Raw genomic sequence first — 24,657 nt, 5'->3', positions numbered from 1 at the left:
TCGCTTGGCATTTCTCAGAAGCGCGGGCCGCGGACCGCCGGCGGACCTCAAAAAACGGTGACGTAAGATCACGTGATGCGCGGCCCGCGGACCAAAACAGCGATTTGGTCCGTCGTGTGGATACACCTTAAGGAGCAGCGGCTCGCGGCGGGTCGCATTTATATTATCGGCATTAGTTGAGAATGCGGCGTCCGACGGACGTGATATTTTGGCTGGGGTCGTATTTTGTGTCACTACATCGATACCAGTCATTTATTTCATTTTGAGTTTTGGCCGGAGTTGCCCTTTAAGCTTGTGGCCACAAGTTAGCCACGTTAAACGCTTATTTTCAGTTCTACATTTGTCAACCGTTTATATTCGTGACAATACGCACATTCATATAATGGGTTTCGAAGCCCTGCTTCGAAAGAAACCTTCCCGGAGATGTAGCAAAACTCAGCAACTCGCAAAGGTTGAAATATATATATATATATATATATATATATATATAGGGTGTTTCAGAGGACTCAGGCCAAAGCTCTCCTGCGAAAACTACTCATCGCAACAACAACAAAAAAAAGGCTTGTGTCGTTTTGGTTCCGGGCCAGGGGCTCATTTAGAGAAATGATTAAAGTCTGGGATAATTAAGCTGCTAATTATTTTTGCGTAATTAACTTTTTTAATATTGTGTTTAAGGGCATGGTTTCAATTAGAAAATCGCTCAGCATCGTCGAAACACAGTAAATCAACAAATTGCAGAACAATAGAAGGCACGCGCAGCATTTTACGGCTTTCTGAAAGCCGCACAAATTCGACGGGTTTTTAGGTTTCGGTTTGCAATCGGAGCGCATCTTGGCGCCGACGGCACCACACCCCCGTGGAGAAATAGTGCATCCAACCTCTGCTGCGCTGTCCTCGCGCACTGCTGCAGAGGCTGGATGCACTATTTCTCCACGGGGGTGCGGTGCCGTCGGCGCCGAGATGCGCTCCGATTGCAAACCGAAACCTAAAAACCCGTCGAATTTGTGCGGTTTTTCAGAAAGCCGTAAAATGCTGCGCGAGCCTTCTTTCGTTCTGCAATTTGTTGATTTACTGTTTTTCGACGATGCTGAGCAATTTTCTAATTGAAACCATGTCCTTAAACACAATATTTAAAAAAAAAGTTAATTACGCAAAAATAATTAACATGTTAATTATACCGGACTTTAATAATTTTCCGAAATGGGCCCTTGGCCCAAGACCAAAACGACACAAGCCTTTTTTCGTTGGGATAAGTAATTTTCGCAGGAGCGATTTGGCCTGAGTTCTCTGAAAATATATATAGAAAGAGGTGTGCTTGTTTAATGCTAACCTAGCCGTGAGCATCATAACTGAGAATGTTAGCCCACCACACACCCACACAAAAAATCAGTTTAGGAGTGGTGTATAGTTCTCGCATTACTGCGTCTTTCTGCTCACTGACGGGGTATGCAAAGAACTCCGAACAGCTCGGAGCCATTTAGCGGGCGACATGCCCAAGTAAACATCTCCTCTGGTTCTTTGCGACTCTAGTGGGCGAGAGGAAATCTTTTGTTCGACGGGTCACCACTCGCGGGGGCTTGTCGCTCTGCAACTCAAGACATTCCTATTTTCCCGCGCTCGGTAAGTGACGCCTCCAGAACATTCTTCGCGTTTCTCGCATTCTCAGAGGTCGCCGGTCTGTTGAACCGTCTCTGAGACGTGTTACGTGAAACAACTACCGAGCTGCGGGCACACATCTGCGCGCCAGGCTCAGCTACGGTTAAGTGACGTGCCTACCCCAAGCTACCACCACCTCTCCTCTTTCTTGTTCTAGAATCTTCTTTTGGTACCTTTCCTTAACATTTTTTCCCTAAATCGGAACCATAACTCGCACCCAAGCAAAGGTAAAACCGAAATGTTCCGGGGTCTGTCTTTCCCCTCTCACCACTTAGTACTGCAAGCCGATCAGCAATTCATTTCTTTTTTCACACAATGTTTGCGGTACAATGTGGCGGCTCGCTTTGTTTCAGTGCAAGCTTTCTGTTAGGACAAGAACAAGAACGACAACAACGACAACAAAACAACTTAGGTGGATCATTTGACGACTCCCGATCCTTTTCATTTTTCTCGATTGCTCAGAAACAGGCCGTATATACTCTGTTTCACATTCAGTACGACCGCAGCCGAAGCTACGATCCTCGGGTGCCAATCAAGCAGCCTCAACAGTGCATCGTCACGGCGTTTCCCGTCTTCGTTCGTCCGTCATCATCGGTTAAACCAATCGCGCGCAGTGACTGACTTTTAGAATGGTGTACGCAGAACCTTTGTCTACGCGCAAAAAATAGCGTAGAAATAGCTCATAGAAATCGGCGCATGGCGACGACGCGCGTGCGGAGCGTGGAGCACGCAAAGCTAACGCACGGAGCTTGCGTTTGCTCCCCACTGTATGTAATACTAAAACACTCTACTGTCACAGCGCAGATAGTTTTTTTCGTTTTTTGTTTTAGGTCTAAGCAGATACTTTTTATCAGTGTTATCAGTGGCCGAGCTCTCTCTCCGTAGATTGTAGCGTTTGGTTCTACCAAATGCTTTCCGGGAACGTATAAACGCTCCAAATTTCATAGAGCGCATCAGGCTGTGACGAGATTCTCGTTGGCTTCCCCTGGAAGAACTCTCGACGATTTATTTGAGATATTTGTCGACTATCTGCATCATGTTCGTGATACTACTTTTCACCGATGGTTGCCAACTTGTACACGAAAATGAACTTTAGCCATTTGTTAGGAACTTAGTTTAGAATATGCGTTACTGCCTTCGTGTTGAAACTCGTGTGGTAGTAGACTCCTAGCTCAACCTGCGCTCTATGGCGTGAAAGCTCTTCATTTTGGTTTATTTACGTATAAATTTCATAAACGCTTTTATTACATGTTTAGTACTTCGCCCTACACTTTCCCGTATGTCGGAACTAACTCGCACCCGAGTGAAAGGGCGGGTAAAATGTTCAGGACGGCATTTACAAATGTTGCACTTAATGCATTTAATGTTACACGTTACACGCAGTTGCCTGAAATCCTGTTATGGTCGAGCTATAGACGAGGTGCTCAAGAGTATCTCGCCTAGAGCTATTCAAAACATTCGTGAACGTACCGCATGTATGAAAGCAGCGGTAAGTTATGACGCCATACAAAACCACAGAGTTAGTCAATTTGAGAAACATTTGAAGCTCGAGTGGACACTTTAGCGCACCCCGGCGCTTACCACGCGCTTCACTTTCCAAAATTATTTAGTGGTTTTGGATTACGCTCAGCAAGTTTCTAATTCGAACCATATGTTTATTTACACTAAATAAAAGTTGATTAGCAAATTTTAGTTAAATATTCGACGCATCGTAAAGATTAGCCTCCTATATTATGTCCCCCTGGCCGTATAACTCACCTGCACAAACCGCAATAATCTAACTCTTGCGGCTTAAAAAAATCTGCTCGAATTAAAATTAGGCACCCGGTATAGTACATTAGTTTGGCCCCTTAACCATATTATAAAGGTCGTGTCATACGAAGTCGCCGATCACATACAACGGAGTGGTCTTTCGGACTGAGATCATTTCATCTATATGACCATTAATTGTAAGGAAAATATACTTTTCAGGACCATGTTTTGAGGTACCATACCTTCCGGGATATATGCTTTTTTATACTTCACTCACCCGACGTTGATGGGTCGTGCCACGGGAACTTTACTCAGTTTCACTATAAACCACGATGGCCTTTACAAGCCATCCGAGTCAATACAGCGCCACAAGCGTGCCACAGAAAGTTAGGATTGGGCTGTGGTTCAGCCATATAGTTAATATAATGCACGCTAGACGTTCAACTGGCGCAAGTGTCTAATGCTACTTCCAGGATGCAAATTGAAGCAGGCAACAACCAGTCTATTTTTGCGGTGCTCCTGTGTATTCTTATGGGAAAACGCGCGTGCGTTTCGTCTGTTCGCGGGAGATAACAGGAATCACCGTTGTTACTTGGGTCATAGCGTATAGTAGGTAGGTTTACTAACGTGATAAAAGTGTAATTGTTTTAGTTACAGTATTTTTCTTCATGAGTGAACGAGGTTGAGCTTCGCTATATTTCAGGCCCAAACCTCTGTTCCATAGCAGGTGTGTAAAAGGGGACGACGATTCTAAGCAAAACAACAATCGAAAGGAATATCGAGCGTGTTCAAGGTTCTCCAGCATTCTGGTGACGCTTATATATTGCTAATATGCCAGTCATGTCACTATATGAAAATGACCCCGTCGTGCACCTTTAAGATCGAGCGGTTATAAACATTCAAAACGTCAAGAATAAAGTATGTGGGCTTTGAAAGGTGTTCCTATTTATTATTTGCTATGCCGGGCAGCTTTTATTGGGCACCTGTGCTTTGGCTTGTAGCTATTCTCAAAGATTTCGAGCGCGCAGATGATGTTCTGAGCACAGAACAAGCATCTTCTTACATATATATGAGCAGAAGAATAAAGCAATACTTATTTATTGCATGCAAATCGGACTATATTACTTCGCCTTTACTTTGTGTCATTCTTCTACATATACAGAGATTTAGTTACTGCGTATTTCTTGCCGTCTTTCTTGGTTTTCCAGATATCGTTCGTTCGTTTGGCACGTAAATGCCCCATGCAGAAAAGCGCCCATGCCGCGTTCGCGCTAACAGTGTCCGACAGTGCACACAAATGCATGTATGAAGCTGTTTTACTTGGAATGGGAGCGTGCTGATAAGGGTAATATAAATAAAGGGAAAAACATAAGAGACTGGGAAATGTCTTGTCCGTCCTTTATTTATTTATTTATCTATTTATGTATTTTATTTTACAATACTCCAGGCCACATCTCTGGCCCAAGCAGGAGGGGCGAAAAATGCAACATATGGGTGCACATGAAAACATATGTCTAAACACTAATACTAAAGAAAACAAGACCTCTGCTGCGGAATGAATTATCGACTTAAGTATCGTTCTAATGCCCGAATGAAATTGGCTGACCTCATTCCAATCCGAAATAGTGCGAGGAAAAAACTGCTTAAAGGCATTTGTTTTTGCGAAGATGGGCTGTAATGCGTGATCCCTGGTGTGTCGTGTTTTTTTTTTTTTTAACTTAACTGATTGAGATATGGGAGTGTATTTAAGCTTACTTTGGATCTCAGGATGTTGTAAAGAAATAAAATACGACTCATTTTCCGACGTGTATCGAGAGGTGGTATTTGGTTATCGCTCATAAGTTCAGTGGGTGAGTCCAATCTATTGTATATACTAATTATAAACCTAACTGCCCTTCTTTGTGCAAGTTCAAGCTGGTGGATGTCTTTTTTAGTGTGTAGGTCCCAAATGACTGATGCATATTTGAGTTTTGATCTGATGAACGTATTGTATGCAAGAAGCAGAACACTACTGGGGACGTGTTGGAGCTTTCGCATTAGAAAACACAGTTTAGCGAACGCTTTAGAGCAAATATTTGAGATGTGTGTAGACCAAATTAAATGATTAGTAATGGTAACACCTAAATATTCATAGCTAGTAACCTCAGGAGTAGCAATGTTGTCAAGGTGATAATCAAATGAACTTACGGTATATGTTTTTTCGTGTAATTCTTAGAACCACAGTTTTTCTTTTTTTTTTTTTTTAAATATTCAAATTCATATCCCAACTTTCACACCATTGCTCTATTTCGATAATAGATTCTTGAAGTGCGAAATGTTCGTCAGCAGTGTTCATGTCTTTAAAAACACTACAATAACCCGCAAACAATCTTATGAAAACAGATTGAGCAACCACTTCGGTTAGATCATTTATATAAATAATGAATAGCAATGGTCCCAACACACTTCCTTGGGGCACGCCGGAAGGGACAGCTAGAACCGATGGCCGTTAACATCAACGAATTGGGATCTATTTCTTAAAGGGCAACTCCGCTTAATTTCAAAAATTTTGAGATAGTGGCCGATTTTGCTTTTTGAAGCACTCAAAAACAATCCCCAATCCTTTGTTTCGCGAAAAATAAAATATTTTTCGTGTAATTTTACTCTAGCCATGATCACAAACCGAAACCGAAACGGTGGCAAAGCCGGACAACATTGTATATTCGGCATCACGAAGCATGTACACCCACGTGATATACAAAGGGAAGAAGGAGCTCCCCTCTTATCAGGATCCTTCTTTGTGCCTCCTGGATTAGCACAGGCGTCGCTATTCTCCTCCCAGAAGATTATAGAAGATTAGCCTGTCACTCAAAATTCTTACAAAAGCAGCTTCCCTCTCCTCCTTTTACTTGGTGTTCAAAAGTATGCGATGTAACACAAGCCGCGCTCAACGAGGCGATCGGCTTATCAGTAGTATCAATAGTCGAGCGCCGGGCTGGCCGAGCGCGTCACTCACGTCTTTCACGGCGCTGGCGCCACCCGTGCTCTCCCGGGGAAAGAAAACAAATTAAAAAAAAAAAAAAGCTGTACATGCTTGATGACGTCGCGGACGTGCCGGGAGAAGGAATTTGGAGGAAGCGGAAATGCAGCCGGGCAGTGTTGTCTGGCCCGCACGTCTCATCCAAAACCAGCGGATTCGTGCTTGTCAAACTTTGACAGCGATTTTAATGAACTTCTAGGCGGAATTCCGTCGTAATATTTGCCATGGGGGTTTTGTAGATGATAACAAAGAGAACTGTATAGTTTTGCACTACTGGAAAAGAAGCGGAGTTGCCCTTTAAGTGGGCGCTTATCCAAACAACAATGTAAGAGGGAATTCTTATGCGTTCGAGCTTATAAAGCAGTTTTGCATGCGGTACCTTATCAAAGGCCTTACAGAAGTCTTAGAAAAGAACATCTGCTTGCCCCGAATCATCGAGTATCGCGAGAAATTCATGAACAGTTGTAATGAGTTGAGTGACGGTGGATATTCCCTTCCTGAATCCACGCTGCTTAAGTGATCAATATCCTTTTCAAATAAGAAGCTTTTAATATAACCGGCCACGACGTAATTCAAGAACTTATAGCAACTACAAGCAATTGAAATTGGCTTATAATTAGGCACTAATAGCTTATCTCCTTTCTTGAGAATCGGTACAACTCGAGCTCTATTCTAGTCATCTGGCACTTCTCCGGTGAGTAAGAAAACTTAAAAAATCTTAGTTAAAAATTCAGCTAACTGCAGTGCATAACGTTTTTATGTTCTTCCCTTTGTTAATATTAAGCTGTTTTAGCATTGCGTTTAAAGCACGTAGCCAGGATTTTGTATCGGGGGGGGGGGGGGGGGGGGGCGCTCATGACGAAATGCTGTATGAGTGGGAGGGGGGGAGAGGAGGTCCCTGCAAAATGGAAGATTCCCCCCCCCCCCCCCCCCCCACGTGCCTGCTGCGTTTAATGGAATGAATTTGGAAGAATAACGCTGTAACCGACTAATATTTTAATTTACAAGATCGAAAAATGTTCCAACCTATCTAGTACGTACGAATTATTTGTGTTATTTCCTCTTATAATCAAGCGCAGGGAGAAAATGCGGTCGATTTTTTTAGATAGAAATGCATTGCCAGAATGTTCCGCATGTTCCGCCCTTCCGGGAAAATGACGTTAGACGCGCCAATAGTTGTTGTCGAAAGCATCATTATCGCACAAAGGGAGTGACAAATGCGCCCTGTGCGCGTACACAATTGGTTCTCTCTTCCCCCCAATTTCCACCTACAACGCCTACACACACAAACACACAGGAGAAAGGGGAAAGGGTTGGGGGTAAAAAGAGACAGAGGAGAAGGAGGAGTTAGCTGTATGCCCCTGTTCCAGGACTCCACTGGCGCCGCCTTGGCCCGCCGGATTAGCAGCTGTTGCCTGACCGGGTCCTCGCTTGCGAGCACCGCATACCATTCCTCTTCGCTTGTTTCACCTTGTGAAGTTTCTCCATTCTTCTCGCAGGCCCACACCATGTGGTATGTGTCTGCCTTTTGCCACCCGCAACACGGACAGGCTGCAGATGCGTATCTGTCCGGGTACTAGGTGTGTAGCTTGTCTGGGGTGCGAAAGATATCCGTCTGCAGCCGTCGAAGGGTGTGTTCCCCTTCCTTGCTTAAAGACTTGTGTGGTGCTGGAAATCTCCTACGTACTAGTTGGACGTCCAGTAGACATGTGTTGTAAGGCCACCCGTTCCCCACGCCTGAGGCAGCAATAGAGTCCCGGCTTGGAAGAGAATCTCGGGCTGCGGCGTGAGCCGCCTCATTTCCTGCATGCCCCACATGGCCTGGAGACAAGATGATGTGAACCGCCTGCTCCCATCCGAGGTAGCCACGGCTTCCGTGGCCACGCCCCCGAAAAGGTCCCGCGGCGTCGACATGGAGGGTACCTGGTCAGCTATCCTAGGTCCGATCGAGAGCCTCGGACCTTGCCATACGCATTTCTGCGTCCCGTGACGGGTTAATGCTCCTCGGGATTCTACTTTTTCGAATACCGGCTCGAGTATGGTCTCCCAGTTCGATCTGTTATCGCGGCGTCCGGGTTCGCCAAGCCCAGCTTGTCGAGCAGCCAGCGACAGCTGTCAGCTCTTCCAAGTCTTCTGAATTGCACTTTAATCTGGGCGCTGGCCAGTTCCCTAAAGGTGTTGTGTACCCCCAACTCGAGTAGCCTTTAAGGGGCTGCATATTCCGGCAGCTTTTTTCGCATTCTTGTATGCCTTCTGAAGCAGAATGTCGAGCCTCTCTACCTCCTTCTTGGTGTGGTTTAAGTGTGAGGGTCCATACATCACCCTCGACACCACAAACGCGTGCACGAGCTGCACGGCTTCCCTGTCTTTAAGTACGTGTTGCCTGTTGCGAATTCTCCGCAACATGCCTTTGATCTGTACCGTTGCTTTCATGAGCTTGTCGAGTGTGCTCTTGTTGCTCCTTCCCCGTGGGATAAGTTGCCCCAAGATTCGCACCCTCTGCAGCTTGGGCATCTCTTTGCTGTCCATTTTGATACTGATGTGAGATAGGAGTAATTCCAGTAGATTCCGCATGACCAGCAACTCCGACTTCTCCGGGGAGCACTGAAGTCCTCGGCTCCGCGCGTACTCTGCTGTAATATCGGCCGCTGCCTGCAGCCTGCCCTCCACTTGACCATCGCTCCCGGACTTGCACCAGATCGTAATATCATGTGCAAATATCGCGTGCTCCACCCTTGGGATCCTCTACAGCTTCTGCAGATTTCTCATTGCTAAGCTGCAAAGTAGGGATGAGAGCACCGCCCCTTGTGGCGTGCCTCGTGGTCCCAGTGTTAGAAGGTCCGATCTATAGTCCCCCAATGAGAGAACCACTTGAAAATTCGAAGGAAAACTTTGTATTTATTTGTATGTTCTTTCCCCTGCAGTTAACTTGACTGAGTACTTTTAGTATACTTCCATGCGCTACATTATCGAATGCCCCTTTTAGATTAAGCGCTAAAATGGACCTTGTTTGCGCTCACGCCGGGCTCTCGAGTAAGTACTTATACAGCCACAACAACACATCTTGCGTCGACATGTGTGGGCGGAATCAAAACTGTGTATGAGCCAGTAACAAATTGTCCTCAATATGCTCGGTTAGTCTCGCATTGATTATTCGTTCAAACGCCTTTCCCAGACATAATGTCAGAGAAATTGGGATGAGGTTTCCCAGACTTAAGTCTTTTTGGGGTTTAGCAATAAATTGTACCTCAGCTTTCTTCCAGCTCTCCGGGGTGGTACCTTTCCTCCAATATTCCTCACTAAAGTGGCGCACCAGCTCCCGCATCGATCCTTCATACAGATTTGTCGCCGCCAGCGCCGCATCGGTTACCCCAGCGTTATTGGCCTATCGCGCACCTTGTTCGGTTTCCCCTGATAGTCTGGTTGGTCAACCAGGGGTTCCCGGCACAGGTATTTCCAGGCCAGTATTCCGTCGTCTTCAACCCCCTTCTTATGCATGATTGAAGTGATCTCGTTCTGTGCTACCGTTTTTGTACCCTCCGGATCCACCAGGGCCCGAAAAAGTTTCCAGGTTCGTGTGGTATCCAAGCTGCATTGCAACCCGTCACACAGAGAGTACCAGTTTTGCCTTGGAAGTCTTAATGCATACTCCTCAGCCTTCTTATTCAGTTCCGCAATCTTCTTTCGGAGCTTTCTGTTGTCTCTTTGTCTTTTCCACCTCTTTGTTATAGACCTCCGCACCTCCCACAGATGCAGCAGATGTGAGTCCACTTCCGAGTTTCCCTCAGTCGTGTCCACCACCGCTGTACACCGCTCGAGGCTTCGGACCAACTCCTCTGTCCATTCCTCGATATTGTCAATGGTCGCAACGCTTCGCCCTCTTTGCTCGCGCCACTTTTCGCGCTGTATAGAATTCTTGCTTTACCAATCTCCTTCCTGCCGAAGTCCCCGATCGCCGAGCTCGTATACAGAATCTAATTGTCTCTTCCGAGCTTTTCCCCGGTATTCACCCATCTTGAATTTCGGATGCCTCTCACCACCGTCAAGTCGGGGCACGTGCTCGTCCCGATACGTGATGGCATCTTAGGGTCCGTAAGCAGGGAGAGTCGCTCCTGGTTAAGCATCTCCGCTATTCTTCTGCCTTTGACGGTAAGGTAGCGGTACTCCCACGCCGAATACGCTGCGTTGAAGTCACCTGCTATGATGAGCTGCTCCCTCCCTGCTTTCTGAGTGAAACTCGTGAGTGATTGCTTGAGGTCCGATCACAGCACATTGAGTCTGTCTTTTGTCCTCCCCAAGGAGATTAAGGTCACATACACATGCGGAATGTCGGCCATCAACGGTTCTTGTACCTCCACCGGATATTTATTAAGCACTAACACTACCACATACTGGTCTGCGTAGTGAGACTCGTAGCCCTTGATTCTGACGTTCGTACACTTTCCAAGTTCTTGGAGCGTGATAACCGCAGGGAGGTCAGCCGCTTGCGCCTCCAACAGGCTGTAACCAGCCTTTTTCCGCCCGATCTCCCTGCAGTTCCACTGCCACACACTCAATTTTGGTTGGATCCGCATGTTGAGTTTGTGTCCGAGAAGCCCGTTTCAGATGAAGTTGGTGTACTCCCTCTTGGCAGTCTTTGCTTAAGTTCCTGGTTGTTTCGCATCTAAAGTCTCTCGAGCCTTTTGTTAGACTTGCTCTCCAGGGTCTGCATTCGCGTCAAGAACATCTGCATCTGCTGTTGTGTCTGCTGCGTTTGCTCCTCCAGCTGTGCAACTTCCATACGCACCTCCTGGATTAGTTTGAAGTATACGTCTCTCAATGGGGTTTGCGGCGGTGGGATCGCCAGCTGCTTGGGAGTATCCGCTTCCTTGCGAAGTCGAGCGTTCCCCCACCCCCCCTCTTCAGCGCTTGAAATTACTTTTCTAGCTTCTGCTTCGCTTGCGACTTCGGTAAGGGAGGCCATTTGATTTTGTTGGCAAGATCCCTTCCCCCCGTTGAAGCTTGCGTCCTTCCATTCTTCAAATTTGCCGCGCCTCTCCCCTGGCGATAGTACAGCGATCTGCTTCTCCTTCTGTTTGACATCACTTGTTTACGCGTCTGACTCCGTGACTTTGATGTGCTCTCCATCGACAGAGCCGATAACGTAGAGCTCCACGCCACCTGTCGCTGTCGTCATCTCTGGCTCCAGCTCCTACTTTCCCGCCTTTTTGCCATGATCTTAGGAAAATCGGGTCGGAAGAACTTCTGCTTGTATTTTTTGGCGTACGCACGATGTGGGCCTCCGCATAACGCTCAGAATGGTACAAATTCGTGTCCTTCTTGTACTCCTGCCATACCGCAAATATTGCAGGCGCATCCCCGCGGCTTGGGACAAACATCCACCCGGTGTCCGGTTTCCCCGCAGTCAAAGCAGACTGCCCTCGTCTTCTTGTAGTTGTAGCACCATTTTTCTGCCCTATCGAACGTGATCGTGAATGGTATTTGGTTCCCCAGGAACGTGTCTTGTGCCGATTGCGATTTCCGAAGTCTCCGGGCCTCCAAGACTTCGGTGTTGCCTGCATGTGTAAGGCGCTGTATCATCTCGTTATCTAGCCTTTGTCGGGTCCCATGGATTATTCCTCGACACGTTTCCGCCGGACGGGTGAGATATGCCTCGACTTCCAACTGCAAACCGGGTAGCTGATCCTCCCGAGTCGCGCCGCGTCCTCATTAGGGCTGATAATAGCAATATTCTGTGCGTCAAGTAGTCAAATCTTGTAATCCTGCTGTAGCTCCGTCGCTACCGGCCTTAACATCGCTTCGCCATTCTGGCTTTCGAGGCCACGGAACTCAAATGTACGCTGTTGCGAAAGGCCTCAGGAGACGACCTTGCAGTTCCATACCGACCGGCTGGGTGAACGCCCTGGTCCTTCGCGAGTCCGGCCTCTACATGAGTTCGGACCTGCCCTGACTCGGCTCCCTGCCGTACCCAAAGCCCCGAGACAACCGCTCGGTCCTAACAACGCCTAGGCTTGACGACCTCCTTCGAGCGATAATGGCGTATGCTCAGAAGCTTAGGGGATTGGGGAATGTCGGTCTTAGCATCCCTAACTTGTACGGGTGGTTTTGGAGGCCCCCATCCTGCTCTCGGGGCTCCCCATCTCGGAACTAGAGTTTCGTCATTCAGCTTGGGTAATACGGGTCGGCTCTGTCAGCGCGTAGCCTTGTTCCCTCCTCGGGGCGGCTCTGCAGTCGAGCAGGGTATATAAAGCTATACTCAATCGCCGCCGGGTCGTACCATCGTATCGAATTTCTGCGGCTCTGGTCGTCCTGCCTTGCCGAAAGTGTGTCTTGCGAAGCCACCGGTGCCGCGGGTGTGCGCATCATCGTCAGGCCGAGCAGGGCGGCTGCCACCGGGATGGAACCGACTCGCGGCGCGCCGGGCTTCTGCTAGGCTTAACGCGGCTGCCACGAAAAATGTCCTTAAGTCCAGCGACATTGCGCTCACCAACATGAAACCGGTACCTAAATCACTTAAGTGGAGGCCATGCTGTCGGTGACCACTGGCAGTGGAGACATAGGGCCACCTGAGCCGGTGGAAAACACTGTGCCTAACGGAGCCGATAGAAATTGCGTCCGCCCGAGATGTTTTCACCAGCTACCATTGTTGGCGCGTCTCACGTCCCGTTCCCGGAAGAGACGGGACGTCAGACGCGTCAATAGTTGACTCATCCACACTTCTTTCCGTACGCCGAGGTGAGCCTTGGCTCGCGAGACGAGAACAAATCCGGCACGAGAAACGCTTCATGCGATTCGGCCTTTACTGCCGCAGAAAAGAAGTGGCTTGTAAAAGAGCGAGTGAGATCTCTTTCACGCTCAAATAGGATAGCGGTGTCTTGACAGGACACCTTCAGTAACCTAGTTTTGTGAATTGTATCGATAATGGAAGAACCACATTTAGAAAATTGAGTGCCGCCGATGACTGCTCTCTAAGAAATGCCTGCGCGTCTACTTACTCGCAAAACACTCGAAGAGCCAATGTCTGCGATCTACGAAATCAGCTCCGCAAATGGTGAGGTGGAACATCTGTAACATCGACCTCAAAATTAAGTCCGCGCTGTCGCATTACGCAATGCAAGCATGACACTTTGCATTGCGCGATGCCACAGCGCAGACCTAATTTTGAGGTCTAAACGGATGTTCCGCCTCATCATTCGCTGAGCTGATTTCCTAGACCGCAGAGATTGACTCTATGAGCGTTATGCGGGTAAGTAGACGCGCAGGTATTTCTTAGAGTGTGGAGATAGAAGCACTGTTATTGAGGAAAAAACAGACTAAACTGGCCTTACAGCATTCCAATATAGGTGGTCGGGTTCAGGTCGTGCACGTAAGGAACCTCTTGCAGCCCAGAGTGGGTAATCCGCCTGCAAGATACACACACACACGCACACACACACACACGGTTCGGTACCCCTCTTTGCGCACGTAGCATTAATCGCGTAAATCAGAGTTGGACAGGAGTTCTCAAAGAGTCTCCGAAATGAGCATTTAATATTTAAGAACTGCATACGATATGGAATGGCACAAGTTCTCTAGGAACGGCGAGTCGGGGCATTAATTTCTGACACGCCACTGAAAGTTTCCCGCAGAAAGGTGTGACGCCGTTTATTTTGTTTGTGCAAGAGGCGAAGTTTAACTCGAGCAAACAGTCGGAAACTGAAACGGACAATCTTTCTACAGTGTATGCTTTTAAGGCACTTTGACGGCCCTCAAAAATCGGTTTCCCAACGTATCGCGCTGCGATTTACTGCAGGGGTGCACGCAGGTGCTGGAAGTTTTGAGCGTACAATGCACGCGTAGTGAGAAGTGCTGCCGACAGATGGCGTACGCCGCGTCGAGGGAGTGTAGAGAGCATATATTGAAGAGAGCGCCCATCCCAAACCGGTGGGGAGCGTTTGCAATGTAATGGCGGACACTTCCCGCGGCGATCGGTCGAAAGTGCGCATATGCTGCGTTTTCGCGTGGTGAGGAGGGAAGCAGGAGGAAAAGCGGAGGCGTTCGCAGACGGTAGACGCTTTCGTCACCTCCTCTCAGCTCGTATTGGAAGTGCGGCCCATATAATTACGTGACCACATCTAGCAGTTGGAGACCCTCTGTAATGAGGGCTCTCTAAGGGAGCGTAGAGAGCCTGTATTACAGAGATGAAGCGAAAAATAGGGACTCTAACCAAAAATTTAATAAACATTTACAGAGATGACAGAACCCCCATCACCTGCTTGCACCTCTGCAGTAAATATGCAGCGCGATACGTTCAGAAACCGATTTTTGCTGCCATCTAAAGCACCTTCACAGCGTTAGTTTCCGTGCTGTAGTTCTAGGACCACCATAAGAAACGCAGGGCCTGGCTTCTTATGTTCAAGCTTGCTTTGCGATTCGTTCTTCGGTGTATAAGTACTTTTCGACAGATGCTGCAACCTCACCGGCTGCAGACGATAATACGATGCCCGGGACCCGCCATGGCCTGCGTTTCTTAGCTTGTCAGTGACAATACTGGTTAGCGTTACAAAACTTCAATTATACAAAACCACCCAGAAGACAAGGCATGACGTCATCGTTAGTGGATCCCTGCCCCGCCCCAAACGGCAAACACGCCGAAGCTCGACGCCGAGAAAGCGGCAGACGCGTCCGTGTTTGCGTCACCGCGTTCTAGCGTCGCGTTCTATGTGAGACGCTGAAAGCCGCGTTGGCGGCGACGCTGACGCAAGCTAGGCGGCGCTGAGCCCCAATAGTAATACCGTTTGGGGGGAGGGGAGGCGCGAGCGGTGACAGCTTAAGATTTCAGGACGAGGGAAGGGAAGACTAGAAAGGAGGAAGCAGGCGGAATGGCGGAGAAAGGGGGATGTTTCCTCTCCACTCCTGCAATCTATTCGTTTCCTCCTTCCCAGCCAGTGTTGCCGAATCGCGAGAAATGTCTCGCAAACAGAACTCCAGGGGAGAACGGGGAACTAAACTCGAACACATGTAAAATAAGAGACGTTTTTATTTTTAAAAATTCATATTTTACGCGCGTTCAAATTAAGTTTATTTTTACCCCTTGGCGTTAGGCTTTCCACACAAGGCTAGAAATATTGCATGGTTCTGCAACACTGTCCCCAGCCTTCCTTCCCCTTGCCCTGAACTCTTACCCTTTTTCGTCTGGTCTGCTCCTTGAGCAGAAGTTGCGGTGACGTCAGAATGCCGAGCTCTGAATGGCCCCTATTGGAAGGATAGTGGGTAGACCACAAGGCAACTAGCATTGCGCTCTACCCACTATCCCTCCCTGAGAGCCAATGGAAGCTCGGCATTCTGACGTCAGTTCCATCCCGGCACAAGGAGCAGACAAACTTCCGCTCCGCATTGGCTCATATCGGTAACGTCGCAACGGGGGTCTGGGTACTCACAGAACGCTCAGCTTGGGCATGCCCCGCAGGACCCCCGGTGGCACGTTCTGGAGAAGGATGGACTTTTGGATCGAACTGCAACAGCGTGGGCAGCGCTTAGCTCTCATCCCGGCGAGCGGGGCTGATCGCCATACAAAAAGAAGCCGATATATTTTTTTTTCTTTTGCTACGTGTTTTTTTTTTGCACTTACATTTCGCGCAGTTCTTGGAGGCTGTCGAAGACGCCCGGCTCGATCGTTCGTAATCTCAGCAGGGAGTTGAGGTGCCTACAAAGCAAAACGCAATTGGTTTAGTCCCAGGCAGCGTCTGACGTCACCAGTGACTGCTCTACTGTATGTGCTTTGTTTAGGCTTATTTTCGGGAGTTCTGCCATCTTTTTTTCTTTAGCACAAAGTGTATACAATGGGAAAAGTTCGCGATGACGTAGCATGGAGTATAATGGTCCACAGTTTCGTAAGGGGCGAGGAACTTCTAGAGACGAAGCATGGTAAAGAATTCTCGCGACCGCATTGCTTGCGTGAACGAAACACTATACTGTCGTTGATTTTATAGCGTTTCCTAAAAGAAAGTCTCAACAAAATATATAAACCCATTGTGCTATAATTTCTTAAAATGGCGAGCTCGGATCAGCTTGGTAGGATATAGAGACGAACACGCAATTAAAAAAGCCGTGATTTTTCGCGCTCTATTCGTAGCTTGTGGAAGTAAAATTGGCATTCCTTGAGCGTTGAAAACAACCAAGTTAGATGTAGAATCATAATTACTCTCGGCCAAAACTGAAAAGCAAAAAAACAACACAACTTCTCAAAAGTGGTGACCGACTTTCAAAGGCATATGTCAGTGGATCTCTTCATAATCTTAGTTTAAACAGCGTAACGCCAGAGAGAAGCGCTCTCAGCGAAATGCTATGTCTTTAGTCCAAGACAGCGAGTGGCGTCAGTGATCGCCCTGCCTTTCGTTTTGTTCCCACTTACTTTACAAAGTTCCGTTCTTTTTGTGTGTGTTTTTTTAATACACGCAGGGCGAGGGAAGAGGCTTGCACTAGGAAAACATGAAAAAGGGCGGTATACACCAATGGGAGCTGCGTAGGTTTTCTCGAGACATCACAAACAAACGAAATCGTTGCTACATTGCCCTGGAAAAGAAAACACCTCTGCTGTTGCTTTCCAAGCGTTTGTTGAACGCATACCCAGAGGACGAAAAAATGTGGTGCTCTTTTGAATTGTGATCTCGGTCCAGCTTGGTAGGGCATAGCGAAGAATATGAAGTGAAAAGAGCTGTTGTTTTCGCGTTTTATTTGTAGTATTTGTCGCAAACATTATTTAGTCGTTTCGTGGCAGCCGAAGGTGACTGAGATAAACATTAAAAAAACACATTTGTTTACTCTTTAAGAGAACAAAACTACAGTAAAAGCCCATTATAGTGAAGTCAGGTTCAAAAAGACATATTTTCTATATCAGTATGTTCACTATAGAAGATCAAGAAATGCCTACTGGTGCAAGCACTTTAACTTTGTTCGGTATATCCATATCTTCGCTAGCTAGGTATGCCAGTTTTACTTAATCAGTCAGGGGTGATCGGTGGCCGAGTGGGCGAAAGCGCACACCCAGCTTGACGCGCGTGGAGCGAAAGCTCGCGCTACAGAACCCAGGGATCATGGGTTGAATCCCCACCCCTGCCCGTTTCGATATTGAAGAGCATTGTACCGGCGTGCGGTCGTGTATCACTATTGCGTGGTGCACGCTCATTTCAATTCAATTCAATTTTTATTCAAAATTTAAAATAAACACGGATCACACTGCAGAAACCATCTGGATCCGTAGCCTATTTGGCTAATCTTGGCTCCATTCCAAATGTACAAAAATGAATATTGCGGCGGTTACCCACCCATGCATGTGCCGCACAAACATGTTTGTCACTGAAACATTATTTCCAAATAAAATGTTTTAAGGGTACTTTTGAACGTTTTGCTTTCTTTTATTGGGATGCATAAGGAATTCCATATTTTTGTTTCGGTATACTGTATCATTCTTTGACTATACACATTACGAGACAATGGAATGTTAAAATTGTTCGCGAAAACATTACTAGAGACTCTTTCCGATTGTGAGAAAATGCTTGATGGTAGGTGGTGTATTTGTTGTCAAAATATTATGCATCATAACCACAGCTTTGTAATCTCGTACCTCGGCTAAGTATTATGCATCCTAACCACGGCTTTGTAATCTCGGCCAGCGGTTGTACTGCAGTGACTAAATTGCTCATCTTCCGCTGAAAGACAAGTCGCCCGTTGAGGCAGGCTAAGTTTAGGCTGTATAAACCTACCCACAACTCAATGTTTTTTTTCTATAACCTCCATAAGCTATTTCCTATAGAAACTTTATAGAAAGTGGATAAATATTTTGTAAGGGCTGCTGTGTTCGCAAAGAACGTTTTTTGCGAATCACCTGGTTTACGGGGGAAAGAAAGGAGAGGGGGACGGTGAGGCGGGTCTTATAGTTGAACACACCTGAATGAATCACGCGCTAGCTTTTAGCGGCTTCCTGATTTGATTGGGCAGCACAAAACGAGTTTCCACATAATGGCCCGGTGTCCACGACACATGTGTCCATATACGCTTCTATAAAACGTTTTTTACGAAACGTGTTTTCGACGAAACGATACGGGTCCCTGTGAGAGATGGCCTGGCTGCGCCTCGCAACCCCGGCTTCTTTTTATCTACATTTTACGGGAGGCGGAGGGAAAGGGGGGGGGGGGGGGGGGGGAGGCGTATTTGAAAAGGAACGTTAAAAGAAGGTAAATGCCTGCGCGCACTGTTTTATCCACCCTAATATAGTCCAATTCCCGAGTGAGCATCATAGTCTAAACTTGTAGAAAAAAAAAAAAAGAAGTAAAATAACGACTACGCGATCGGGTTTAGATTATAATATTTCCTAATTAGCTCCCCTGCATACTTCCGCTTCTTAAAAAAAAAAAAATAAATAAAATAAACGAGCAGTATGCGCCGTTGTAAGCGCGGGGCTCCACCGGCACTTGTGGTTCATTAGTGTAGAGCGGGGACAAAGGCCAACAGCCCGGTTGCCCGTATCTAATGCCCGGCCCTGCACAGTGGGAGTACCCAGACGCTTCCGAAATATTAAAAGAACATTAAACGCCCATTGCCTTTTAATCGTGTTCTCTGAGGATGTAATCCTCTCGGAAGCTTATATAGGGTCCCCGGTCCTTTTCATCATGATGTACGTACCTGTGGCGTGTTGGTTTGAAGGAGCTCAACTGTTAAAGCTGCTTCTACCTTCAAAAGTTTTTTTTTTATGTTGCCTTATAGACTGACTGAAAAATTGAAACTCTAACCAAGTTTACATTGAAATGTTGCCCAGTATATATATATATATATATATATATATATATATATATATATATATATATATAATGTCTTTGATTTCTTTTTATTGCATCTGTATGGAACATAAGGCTCACGGACTGTTAGACTGTTAAGCTGGGGCTCGTGTAGGGCGAAGAACCGCTGTAATGTTGTTATTGAATGCTTAAAATGCGCGTAGAAACAGAGTGTCTGGATCGGTGTCATGAAAAAGTCAACCGACTCAGTGGCTCTCCGAGTTGATACGTACTGTCTTTCGGGGCTGTAGCTTTCAACATAGGCTTTATTACTCCTGTGATAACCTTAAAGAAAACAAAACAAAATCTTTTGGTTCGTAATATACTTTGAAATCTCAAAGGAGATATAGTGCTCATTTGTTTGGCTGTCGATGTTAACAGTTTTCTTGTTCTTAAAAAAAAGGACAAACAAATAAAAAACAAACGCAGAACACCACTTTATTGACTCATGGAATCGCTCGTGAAAGACAAACGCGTGCGCTAACGTTATCAGAAAAATGCCGCATTGACTATTGTCTTGACTTGACTATAGTCATGACTTGGCTATAGTCACCGGTAGCTTAAGAAACGCAGGGCATGGCGAGTTACGAGGATCTGATGTACCCCCAATCAGATTGCAACATGAGTCGATAAGAACACCGAAGAACCAATGACGAAGTAAAGTGTGGCAAAATAATGAGCCCCACCGCGCGTTCCTTATGCCGTCGGTGACTCTAACCACGAAACCGCATAGCTCTATCTAGATGCTCCATTTTCTATAGTGTTTGGTTAGAGCTCCCCACACGTCAATTTCGAGGACGTTTGGAGATTATTTCGTAGGCAATCGGAAAACTTTCCTTCTCTTTCTAGTCTCGAAATGACGCGACGCACACTGAGAAACGAATGCGACTTTCAGTCTCCAGATTATCTTTATGTACGTTTTAAAAAAGCTGTTTACAAATCCTAAAGCTCAAGCTTCAAGACATGCCCGTCGGTTCTAGATGAAACAAAATACGGCTCAAAGAATACCGAATACTAAGGGATTCTCGAACGCCACCAGAGCAGCACAACTTTGCGGGCAACTCTGTCCACGTTGCGATTCTCGCTGCAATTGAGGAGAATGTACTCAAATTACAGAAAGACAGAGAGAGAGAGAGAGAGAGAGGGAGGGAGAGAGAGGAGGAGGAAAGAGGAGAGTGGAGAGAGTAGAGAAAGAGATTTGTTTTCCGCCTCATAGCCCTCCAAGTCCCCGGAACCCTTAGACTCTCGAAGGTGGGAAGTCCATAAGGTGAGCGACCAGGCGCCCACGACGCTTTGGCTCCCTCGCCAGGCAGCTGCCGCCTCTGCCGGAGGAATGAGTGGGCTGGGGACAGCGTCCCGAGCGAACGGCCGGCTCGAATCTGCACTCCGCCCACGCTTCTCGGGGTTAGCACAGCCCGGAATGCCAACGAAATATTGCGGATCCGCGCCTCGACCCTGGGCCGATATTAAAGCAGGCGCGACGAAGGAAGGAGGGCGAGATGAAAGTTGATGGAGCCGTAACACCAACGTGACATCCCTGGAAAGCTTCCGGCCAGCGCGCTTTAAGCCCGCGGTTTGGAGTCACGCTTATCGGGCCGACGCATCTTTATCGCTGCGTGTACTCTGGGATTGGGGATTGTTTATAGAGGCCACTGGCTTTCGCCGCCCGGCGTGCACCCGCGGAATTTCCGAGGTCTCGGCACGTTCCTCTGGACCCTCGTGCACGGTATTGTCTTTGGATAGGACCCCCCTCATGTAGCGGGGCTAGCGTCTCGGTCGCTTGTGTTAGCTGAAGGTCACTGCGAGGAATGAGCGCGCGGCGCTAGAGAAAAACGCGGGAAAGGTGGTGCCGTCCTCATGTGTGTTGCATCATGTATATGCACTACACGGCGACACACTGTTAGCCTGGACACGACATCTACGAATAAAAATAAATAAATAAAAAAATCACATATTTGATGTGGAACAGTTATTTTAAATAAATAAGGTTAATTGAATTAAATCATTGTAGATCGAAAATAGTGATATCTTATCACAAGTTGTATTTTTAAACTTGGCAGATTAAATGAGCAATCCGTCCGATCACTGATAATAATGCGGAAAAAAGAATTACTCTAAATTTAGAATGCTTGAATTAAGGACATTTTATTGATGTAATCCTGCATTATTAGAACAAGAACAGCTTGAGTTTTTAGTTCGTTAAATGCTCTATTCAATTGCTCTCTCTTTCGTGTTCTGATTTGCTTGCAAAATGGACATTATTTTTTAGTTGTCGTTTCTTTCACGTTCTGCTTTCCGTAACTAACGAACGCAATCGAAGGTCGAAAGAAAGCTTAACGCTCGGATTGCTCAAAAGAGCACGGCGTTTTGCTCGTGTTCAACTTGATACAAGTATTTCCTCCTTGGTGATGATTTGATTCGATTATAAGAAAATACGCAAGAAATAAAGCATGAAATGGTTGATAATTGGTCAATAAAAAATACTGTTGGGATTATTTCTGCGGGAAAGGTTTTTTGACTTAAACCATCGCAGTAAAACGGGTCCGATTTAAATCTCGATCTAAATCATGATTGAAATCACGTTTTATATAATCTTGATTTTCATTCTCTAGCCTGCGGCATCGTCGTTTTTCATCATTTTACACAGACGAAGTATCGATAAGCACCGAACTTTAGCGCTTAGTTTATTGCTCTGAATGAGGACTGTGCACTAAATTAGTTTTTTTTTTTGTGACAGTTGTTTAGTTTTAGGATACAAACTAAAAACTGGTGATCTTTTGTTCGCACTAAGAGTGTCGCGCTGTGCACACAAACGTAACTTTTGGCAAGCTTGCAATATTTCGCCTCCTTGTCTACAAGAGCCGAGGCGTGGACGCGGCCAGAGCACCCTGCTTACAACTGCGTATCGGATGAGCATCCTATCGGCATGCGATCGTGTAATCAGTAATGCGTGATGCAACTTGAAAACCCCTGATTAGCGGCGCTCTGTAACGTCTAAATTGCACGTCTCCAGTGTCGACTGTTTATCGTCATTCTCAAGTTCAAAGCGTTACCTATCGTCACATAGACTTTCACAACGTCCATTGCCCTTTTTTTTACAAAGTTTACAAGCGTGAGCGGCTTTAGCAGCGCGAGAGTTCGCGTAGCCGGGGCATATTTTAAAGCAAGGGTCCCGCGCTTGTAGTGTTCTTTGTGGCTTATGGTAAATAAACATTAAAAACAATTAAGAAATTTGTAATTAACGTGCTTTCTAATTGATGCGTTTTCTAGGAGTCGAGAGTAGCTCCTTTATATTGTACGTGACGAGTGTTTGTGCTCGAAAAAGGTTTAAAAAAACAGTACCAAATTAAACACAACATGCGCATCGATCTCTTCATAACTGATCGAAAGTCTGTTGTGGAACTTTTACTGACAGGAGAAAGTATGACCACACCGACCACATACGTGCTGCCACAGCGGCTCTGTGCGTGGCCAAACCACTTGAGCTCTCATTTTCTTTATCTCCACTAATTTTGACTGCGTCACCACGGCATTTTTCATCATCTTTCCGTTGTGAGGGGGGTCAGCGTCGCTAATATACTCATGGAGCCTGTCTCGTTAGTTTCTGAGGGTATGAACTCTCACACACGTTGTATCTATCCTTGCACCTTGAAAGCGGCCACCATTGTATTTATGAGAGAGTGTCAGGTGAATGGGAGGATACGTGTTGTTTTTGTTGTTTTGTTGTTTTTTAGACGAAAATTTGCTTCCCAGCCTGGGACACTTAGCTCATGATGCGTGTTCATAGCTGTTACAACTGAAAGGTCTATAAGTAGGGCGTATAGCTTTTCTGGGTTGCCAAGATGAAATGGGTACTAGAGGTCGCGTGCCTTCTTTCTTTTGTTGAGTCTTTGCAAGTCAAGAGGTTCGGTTCGGCGCGCACGAGTCCGGTATAACTTGGTAAGGCCCTTGACGATAGGGCTGTGACCAGATTGACTTTTCCGTTGTTTGAGATCCATTTCAAATCCCCCGGTCCTTGGCAAACCTCTTCCGCCAGCTGCTGCGAAGTTTAGAGTATGAGACCAACTTACAGGGCTCTCAGGCTGGCGGCGTAGGTGTCGAGTGACCCATTCCGTAAGACCTCGAGGGATATCCTCTCAAAGGATCTGGAACGAGTCAAACAGAAAGGATTCGTTAGACGTCATGCACTCCGCAGACAAAACTGAACACATAAAGTCGTTGAGAAAAAAAAAAAAAAAAAGAGAAGAATTTACTCTTGGAAGGTTTTCAATCAAAACATCGCCTTTTCGAAAATCCATCGCATAAAAAAGGTGAAGGGAAGAGTGGGACATCGGCTCCAAAGTGAAGAAAAAAATCATAAGAGGGAAAACAAATGTTCAAAGGGCCGTGTCTACTTTCACTGAGCAAAGCTAAACAAAGAAGAAGAAAAAAATCAGAACCGTACGTTTGCCTTTTATTCTCGGTTCACCGCTAGGCTGACAGGGCGGTGAAAGCCACGAGCTTGTTCGACCACTCAACCGTCGGTCTGGTACCACGTGATCACGCTTTTTACGCGTACTCTCGGGCAAAGAGCGGGGTCAGACAATAAAAAGCGAGCGATGGATTGAACTGGCGAACACGCGGAGCTTCTATCGCCCTGTCAACTTAACGGAGAACGAAGTTAGAGTTGGCCGAATCGATTGGATGTGAAGTCAAACATTCCATCCAGAGCACAACATTTGCCATCTGCAAATATGTGTAGCGGGCAGATGTTCATTGATTGCGAAAAAAAAGTGCGTAATGGTCGGCAGCGTCTGTAATTGCGTTTTCTCGAGCAAGTTATCAGCGCTCAGAACTCGTATAAGAGGAACGACAAGACTGAAATCGCGCAGGGACCTCAAACAGAAAAACTTGTTATCTGAACTTCTGGCTAAAAACATTATCCGAGAATAACGTTAGTGGTTTGCGTAACGCAGTGCGGTCATGACGTCATTGCGTTGCTGTGGAGCTGCTGTCGGCTCAGCTCCGCGTGGATGCTGTGTGCAAAGTGTCGGAGAAATTGCATTAGAAGCATAGCGGGGCTTGGTGCGTCACGATGCCGTCTATAGGGCAAGATGTACTGAGTGATGCATAAAGAAAAAGCAACATAACTTTTCACAAATTTCCGGCGTATTCTGAGAAAAGTGATTGACCACTTTCAAAGAACAAATTGCCGTGCGTCTACCTTCCCTTTGAAAGTGGAAGACTAACAAATTATAGATTACAAATCGCTATCCAAAAGACAACCTCTGAGATTGCCATTCACTACACAGCTGTTGAAGATGAAAGCATGGCGCTGCCGAGGAAAAAAACATAGATAGAATTATCGGAGCATGCTGGTTAAACATCTTGGTATGCAAACGCAAAAGGAGACGTTTTTTTTGTTTTTTTTTGTGT

The 24,657-nt window shown here is 46.5% G+C and overlaps 1 long non-coding RNA gene across 1 annotated transcript in view; it reads right to left on the bottom strand.

The window, feature by feature from the left end:
- The window catches only part of LOC8053175, a 33,744-nt gene extending 10,356 nt beyond the window's left edge, over positions 1–23,388 (bottom strand). The window contains exons 1-4 of the long non-coding RNA XR_005718002.2: positions 23,313–23,388; positions 16,038–16,112; positions 15,847–15,921; positions 13,756–13,830 (exon numbers count right to left, since the gene is read on the bottom strand). This is a non-coding gene — a long non-coding RNA (uncharacterized LOC8053175). The remainder of the gene's footprint in view (positions 1–13,755; positions 13,831–15,846; positions 15,922–16,037; positions 16,113–23,312) is intronic.
- Positions 23,389–24,657: the final 1,269 nt, after the last annotated feature.

This window comes from Ixodes scapularis, unplaced genomic scaffold (genome assembly GCF_016920785.2).
Source record: "Ixodes scapularis isolate PalLabHiFi unplaced genomic scaffold, ASM1692078v2 PGA_scaffold9__187_contigs__length_104089568, whole genome shotgun sequence".
Taxonomy (NCBI): Eukaryota; Metazoa; Arthropoda; class Arachnida; order Ixodida; family Ixodidae; genus Ixodes; species Ixodes scapularis.
Note: the sequence above shows the minus strand (reverse complement) of the source record. Positions and strands in the feature narration are given on the sequence as shown.